The 8,328-nt window shown below is 34.6% G+C and overlaps 1 protein-coding gene across 3 annotated transcripts in view; it reads right to left on the bottom strand.

Annotated features, from left to right (window-relative positions):
* Nucleotides 1–4,828, bottom strand: part of elk4 (ETS transcription factor ELK4) — a 35,933-nt gene extending 31,105 nt beyond the window's left edge. For 2 of the 3 annotated variants that reach the window (XR_005233104.1, XM_017440286.3), the window contains exon 1: nucleotides 4,599–4,826. The gene's annotated coding sequence lies outside the window, so the exon portion shown is untranslated. Of the gene's footprint in view, nucleotides 1–4,598 lie in introns of all 3 variants that reach the window. The other variant, XM_037975456.1, reaches the window with a different exon arrangement.
* Between the last annotated feature and the right edge of the window lie 3,500 nt (nucleotides 4,829–8,328).

Here is an 8,328-nt window from a genome sequence, read left to right as displayed (position 1 = left end):
TATATATATATATATATATATATACGCGGAGGGTGAGAAGGGAATTTTAATAAACACACACAACTTTGGTGAGGGAAGTTCAGGGGTTCCATGCCAACTTGAACTATAATGAGCGAGATACATAGCCATGCCAGCTCAGACATTGCCCAGATTGCCCAGATTAACAAGGTCTGCATCAAATGTTGGGGAACCAGGACATTCTGATGAGCAATGGGCTACTGGAACAAGACATTCAAGGACGAGGGCAGAGAACTTAACACTCTTAGAATGATATTATATGGAAGCTTAGAGAGAGGGGCTATATGGAAAAGATGTGGGATCTATGGAAACACAGGTACCCATCAGCTAAACTAACTCAGAAACAACTTTGAACCCAGTATTCCAGCATTCAAGAGCAAAACTTACTATCACACCTAGAGAGTGACAAGGTACAACAACGATGCTATGGCAAGGGGGAGCAAGGACGACCGGTCGGAGGGAATATACCATGATCTCCAACATCCAAGTATGGGTACCTGAGAAACTAAATACAAGGACTGCTGACCTAAGAATGAAGAATGAAGATTGTGAACAAGCTACACACCTATGACCTGCTAGACACCACTGTATGTACTTGGCTAAAAGAGCGTACAAGCTAAGATCAAAGAAACTCAGACAGAAATCAGCCAGGCTCCAGGTAAACTGTGACTTGTTCATACCTGAGACTCTAGATACTGCCAAACATCCAAAGCTGAGGAGGTACACTGAGATACTCTAATGTATCACTCTGCGATAAAGGCTGGGGTCTATCATACCAGACAGGATCCAAGATGCAGGCTGTGCAAACATTCCCTTGACACAGTTCAGCGCATAATAAGAGGATGTAAGATTGAGGCAGGCAAATTTATAACCAAGTGTATGGTGTACATTTTAGGACATCCTCAGGTCTCAGAAAAGACGTCATCAGACCAAAAAATGTCATCATCGTGCAACAGCAGATTGTGATCTTTCACTGTCATACATTGATGACGTCTTTGCAAAACAATTCATCTGGGACCTGACAACAGCAGTCATAGTCCATTTCTAGCAGGAGCTCACAGTCACAAAGGTTATGGTTTACGTCAATGAAATACAATTTGTCAGATATTTCACACTCTCATGCTCCTGTATTGGATCATAACTTGATAGGTAATAGATTAAAAAGAATTAACAACCAAGTATTAGGGGCTATTGTAAACTTACAACAATAATCTTATAACAATGATCTTTCGGAGGATAGAAATTTTAAGAATAGTGTCTCTTTACTGGTTAATAAAATTTTTAATGGAAAAGAAATGGAGTCAACCCAAAAGTGGGAGTTTTTCCAAATTTAAGATTTGGGAAACAGCAATAAATCATAGAAAAAAAAATTAAATACCAAGATTCTAATAAAATGAATAATTTACTAGTTAAATTTGAGCCCTTAATAGTTAAGCATGATTTATCTGAAAGTGAACAGAAAATTCTGAACAATCTTAAGCACGAGCTTAATAAAATGTGTGAATGTAGCTCTAGAGCTAAATGGTTGGAAGAAGGAGAAAAAGCACTAGTTACTTTTTTTGCATTAGAAATAAGAAATAGAAAAAAAAGGAATAGTGTAGCTCTTAACATTTATGGAATAATAAGCTCAGATACCAACACTGTCTCCAATTACATCACCTCATTTTACAGCAATTTATATTTGTTAAACTTTAGTCAAACAAAGTGGGAGAGATTTATGAATCATATTAAGATGTTTACACCTTTGATATTGGAAGCCTTTAAAGACAGGTGAGGCTGAGCTTTTATGTCCAGAAATCACAGAAGCTGTGCATAGATTAAGAACTTCACCTGGAAGTGACAGACTTACAGTAAAACTTTATTATTGTTTTTGGGAACTAATTAGAGATCAACTTTTATTAATGTTTAGGGATGGTATAAGTAAGCAAGAAATTATGACAACCATGAAACAGGGTCCAATAACTCTGATACCCAAGGCAGACAAAATTGTTTTAAAATAGAAAATTGGAGACAGTTTCACCTTTAAATATTAATTTTAAAATCTAAAAATGAGAAGTACCAAAAAAATACAGTATTTTTTTTTATTTAAAATTTCCACAAAAAACATTTTATGACTACAATTTCACTGATGTTGGCTTCAAAACCCGTTTCGGTTCAGCTTCAATGTATTTTTAGTAGACTTCCATTCATATGTAAATACTTTAAAGTTAACTACAAATAAGAAGGCAGAATTCACACTGCTGCATCTCCAAAGTTTGCTTTTGATTGACCCTGAATGACAAGAATATCATTACATTTTCTTTGCGGAATATTGTTTGTGTTTGTGCCAGTATCAGTTTGCTTTCTAACAATGAAGATAAATAAAGTTGGAAAAAAAATTGTCACAACAGTGCCAGAAGGCTTCTCTCTGAGGCACTTTTTTCTGATACTTTTTAGACTGATGACATTTTTTCCTAATGTCTGAGGATGTTTTTCCTGAGACCTGAGGATGTCACAAAATGTACATCATACAAGTGAATGTATTGGTGTCTGTACCGAGTATGGAGATCTGATACTCGTCAAACAGTCAAAGTTGGAGAATGGCTTTCAGAACCAGACTGACAAACAGGTGATGGCTAACCAAACGGACACTGTGGTGGTCAACAAGCTACAGGAGAAAGAAGTGGTGATGGATGTAGCGGTCCCAAGTGACTGTAACATCAGGAAGAAGGCGCATGAGAAGCTTGAAAAATGCCAGGGACTGAAAGAGGAAAGAGAGAATCTGTGGAAAATCAAAATTAGAGTGGTGCCAGTGGTCATCAGAGCACTCGGTGCTGTCACCCCCAAACTGGACAGAGATCTCTGAGGTTGTTCCTGGGATCTGTTGGAGCCGCTTCTAGTTTGGGGGGTCACACCACCAATTGCTTCGATGACCACTCATACCACTGAGGCCTTGTCTCTGCACAAACTTCTGTATTTCCTCTTTCAGGGGTCAACCAACCATAATAACATTATTTTTGTTTTTATTTTTTAGGTTTAAGACAAAACAATTACTTTATAATTGTACAAAAGTGATTGATACTTTCTTTAGAATTATGGAAACTTGATCAAAAATTTACAGTAATTGTGAAAAATTAAACAAATAAGTTTCACACTTGGAAACAATGAAGCACAAAGTTTTAATCTAAATTCTTAAAAGAAGGCATTTGTATTTAATTAAACTTCTAAATCTTTTGTTCAAGGCAGGCCTTAATTTTCATTTTTCACTTTCTTATAATAAACTAGCTGTATCTGCTGTATTTCAATTGCTTAAAATATATCAAACCCAATAGAAGTGCAAAACTAATTTCTGCATTTACAACAACTTGTAATTAAATATATTGAAAAATTAATTTTCTGTCGATCTAAAGAATGTATTGAGGGTCACAAAGTTGCATAAACAAAATGAAGAACAGGCCAACAAGCTACGCATGACCTTAATAGTAAAACTGATCACTAAATTTTAAACACATTCTAGTGAAAACTCAAGCCATATTTAGTTGATTCTAGTACTGAAATGATAGAAAGCTGCACACAGAGCATTTATAATAACTGATATATCAGCTAATAAGTTGTTTAAAGAAAATTAACTCACATAGGCAACCTAAGCCACGAATATTCATATTGTGATTCTGGTGCAGAGATTTTATGCTCACATTGCAAAATGTTAGTGCAGATAAAGTGCAACAAATATTGTTTCTGATCGTACATTTATACAAAAAAAACTTCTCAGGTTTATGTTGTTTTCAGTCAAAGTAATAAGGAGCCACTTCAGACGATCTGAGGAGCCACGTGTGGCTCTGATGATAACCTCAGCCTGACATCAAAAAATATAATGGTTCAAAAAAGTTGATTTCACTAAACTTCCACAAGCTTCAGTGTGGGATGTACTTACTATATTAAAACCGATATGTGTTGTTTTCAATATTGTCATTTTGTCCACTGAACGTATATAACTTCTGCACTTTCTATCAGTATCTGTAAACGTGCGTTTTTGCGTGTCTGTGTATAATAAGCTTCTTAGAAAAAATCTGCCCTGACTCATTCAGGCATGCTGGGATGGAGACACCCCAGCCCATACAAACAAATGCACTCACACAACCTGTCCCATGCTGTCATGTCAAAACGGACGACATTATGGGAAAATAGGACAGTATTAAGTCTGCTGCCATAGGAAAGGATTGTGCGCGTTATGCAACAGAAAGACCCTTATCTGCAGATACTGGAGCTAATGTAGGCTAAATCTAATCAAAAGGTGTCTGAATTTGTTATTTCTGGTTGGGAACTCTCGAACTGGTTCCTTCCTGCTGACAGAAACCCAAGCTCCCAGACTGTAAAATAAAAAAACACTTGTTGATGAAAAACGCTAGGAGAATATCATTAACTAAAGCAAGTTAGAAGTAATTTATCGGTTATTTAATGTCAGAAATCAGAGCCGACCCCTGCTGTCGCATTTAGGTTATTTGAACACAGTTCAAACAAAAAATCAAAGCGCAGACGTTATTTTGCTAACTGAAAGTTAGCTGTTAGCTAGCTTCAAGTTAGCTCGTCGCTAACATTACCTCGCTTGTGGAGCCCGATGAATTTTCAAGTCGTCTACCCACGACGAAATATCCCCCAATCATTTCTGGAAAGCCTGCTACGGTGTTGTGGCTCAGGAAACAAGTTTCATTAAGAGTGTCCAACAAATAACCGAATATATAATACATTTAAAAGCATCTTGCTTCCACTGACGATGTATCCTTTGACCAGGAACTAATGTTGCATTCAATTTTCTCCGTAAACTTCAACTTTCCACAGAAAGTACATTAGTTTGATATTGCAAAATATTTATGTCTTCGATCTAAAATTCAAAATAACAAGTCAAGATGTAAGTAAAACATGTACTTTGATTTGATTTGTGTAATCTTTACGATAGCAATATCTAAAACTACTATATGAGTATAAAGTTTCTACGGCAGAGTCTCGAATTTCAGTCGTTCGTTTTTGTTATAGCACGTCAACAAGGGCCGTGTGAGTTAACCATTCCCACGATTCTAGAAGGACGTAAACGTATCCTTAAACCCACACTGAGATCACTTCCTTTAACGTTTATTATTTTGCTTTTGTTTTAATTCTGTTGCATATTTTGTGCAAATCAGTGTAAAAATCTGACTGAGCTTTATTGCTGAAGTGTGGAGCCTAAACACAAATAATCTCAGTCTTACTAAGTGAACAGGAAATAAAAATTGACAGTTAAACAAGTGTATCCAAACTGTAGATTTTATTGATGCACCTTATGAACATTGATATTATTTATTATTTTTAGAAATTCTTAAAAAAAAACTTCAGAATTTTAAGTCACAAGATAATTTTGAGAATTACTAAAACAACTTCAAATTTTGCAGGTTAACCCAAATGGGACTGCTCCAGCTCATTTAAAACACTGGTAAAGTCACTATTTATTACCTGTGTTAAAACAGCTCTAACAACTAACTGACTTAGCTCATTTATTAATTGTGAGTCACAATAATACATTTACCTGAACACTTTTGTAATGTAATAGTTTACCTTTGGGCATTCTCTTTTTTATTGCCTGCTTCCTGTGTCTTTAACTAAAATAGTTCATGTTCACACTGTTTAGTGAAACTTGCAGGAAGTAATCACTTTCACATCTACAACTGATTAACTGACTAACTTTTGAAGTTATTCTAATTTAAGAAGGCTGCCACAGCAAACTGGCTTTAAAAACACAAAATGGTTATAAATCAATTTTACAGTTATTGAGCTGAAATTTAGTGTGGCAGGAGCGGCAACTGATCCATGTCACATATAACAAGTGCTAAGACATTACACAAGATTTTTGTTTAAAGTTTTGTCTTTAACAATTTGGAGTCAATTCTGTTTGTAAGCAAAATCTATTTGACAGATTTTAATGAAACTTTCAGGAAACGTTCATGGAATATACCTCTACAAATAATTAACTTTTAGAGCCAACTCAATTCAAATTGGCCACCACAGCTCATAGACTCTAGCAAACACAAAAATGCCTATAACTTCCTTTGGCAGACACTGGGATCAAATTTGATGTGGTAGTTCACAATTCTTTGATTGTGAACTTTGCATGATATTGCGCATAACATTATTTTCAAGGTTTGATCAAAATGGCTACAACTCTGTCATTTCTTAAAAACATCTTTGTTTAAAACTTTGGCATTAAAGGTGGCAGGCAATATGCAAACCTTAGTTTTGGTATTGCTAAAGACATTCATACTTTCATCCATTTAAAATTCTGGATAATATTTCTCAGGTATTCTGTCAGAACAGACTGGCAAAGTTCAACTAATATCATTTGTACTGACAGTAAAGACAGTATGTCTTTGAACTAACCACCAAGGGGCAGCAGCACACTGTCTCTGTCAGCTCTCAAAAAACTTTAGAAGCTATTTTGATGCACAATAGTGTGAATGCTAATTCAGAATTCACAATATTGTTTTGTGATTTTATTATTTCTGAATGTTTTGTTATCTAACTAATTCTGCATATTTTGTGCTATTTTAGCCATTCACATATCAAAATGTTCAGGTTATTCAAGAGATGTATGCTATAACTTGGTTTTTGTATTTTCTATACTCAAAATATTTAATTTTATTTCCCATTTGCTCTGTTTTTTTGTCTTTTTATGTTACTTTTTGTTTTTAGCTATCATTCTGCTACTTTTAGCTTTTTAGCTAGATTTTTGTTACTTTTAGCTTTTAACTAATCTTTTGCTGCTTTTAACTTCCACCTACAGTTTTGCATTTTAGCTATGACCTAGCATTTTGCTTTTTTATCAGTGTTTTGTTCCTTTAAGCTTTAACAAGTAAATTCCAGCTTTTTAATCATTGTCTTTCAGTGCTCAGCAATCATTCTGCATTTTTGCAGAAAATAAAATTTCTCTAGGTTTCATACATATTCCAGAAAAATGTGTCCTTGGTTTGCATTTGCCTTTTTACACAAGTCAACAATTGTTATCTGGTATGAGTGGGACTGTAAATCCATGCAGTTCAGATGCAAATTTTTGCATTTACAAAAATTACTCTTACAGAAACATTAGTAAGTTTTGTAAAATGTAACCAAAACGGTAAATTGGTAATCCATTTAATCCATAATTTACCATAAAGAAGATGATTTTCAGTGACATCTCAGACCAATTTTACTGTATTTAGAAAATTTAAATATTGCAGTTGTAAAATTTGATACCAGCAACATTCAAAAAATTGTGTAATCTGCAGATCTAGTGTTAGATGGGGGTGTTATGATTTGGTATAAAAGAGCTTTCAGTTTTTGTATATAATTGTGTATGAGTAGAACTGTTTTTGTGCGTGTGTGTGTTTAAATCCACAATGCCAAACAGGAAAGAACTAAAGTCTGAGTGAATCTTAGAAATATGACTGTGTTCCACACTGAATCACTGCTTGTGTCCAGGCTTGAGGGAGGACACACATCCTACTGATACAGGACCAGCAGTGAGCCATGTTGTGAACTTTGTTATTTAGTTGCTCTGATGTTGTAATCATTGTAATTCAGTCACAAGACCTTTAAACTTCTGCAGTTTCATTTTATTTTGATCACTGTGTTTAACATTTTAATACAGCAAAAATAAGACAATTACATTTAACAGCAACATGTGCTGCCTTCAAGAACACACCTTTTCCATCACAGTGTAAAAGTACATTTTGCACACATTACAAAGGCTTAGGAAGAAGACAGGACAGGTACTGAACTGTCTCCAGTCCTGACCACATGGCCACAGACTGTAAAAAGTACAACAGCTCCAGTTTTTAGCAGTCTAAACTTTATTTGGATTTTTTTGCAGGCTTGAAAGCTAGGAACAGAAGAATACAATCATAATAATCATGATATGAAAAATAATATACTCCTATTTTATTAATTAAAAGTCAAATTAAAGAAAGAAACATCTTTTTTTACATTCTTAATACTATAAATTGTAAGAAAAAACAACCAATTTAAATATATATCTTATCTCCCTACATGCTAAATAATAAGTTTAAATAACACTTTGGTTTTTGAGGAAGTGATTTTTTTCACAGTTGCATATATATATATATATATATATATATATATATATATATATATATATATATATATATATATATATATATATATATAAAATTCCCTTCCCACCCTTCGCGGGTGGTCTTGTTTCATCCTCTGAGCTCGGGTCCTCTACCAGAGGCCTGGGAGCTTGAGGGTTCTGCGCAGTATCTTGGCTGTGCCTAGACCTGCACATTTCTGGACTGAGATGTCTGA

The sequence above is a fragment of the Kryptolebias marmoratus genome, linkage group LG4, assembly GCF_001649575.2.
Source record: "Kryptolebias marmoratus isolate JLee-2015 linkage group LG4, ASM164957v2, whole genome shotgun sequence".
NCBI classification, from domain to species: domain Eukaryota; kingdom Metazoa; phylum Chordata; class Actinopteri; order Cyprinodontiformes; family Rivulidae; genus Kryptolebias; species Kryptolebias marmoratus.
This window is presented reverse-complemented; position numbering and strand designations above follow the sequence as displayed.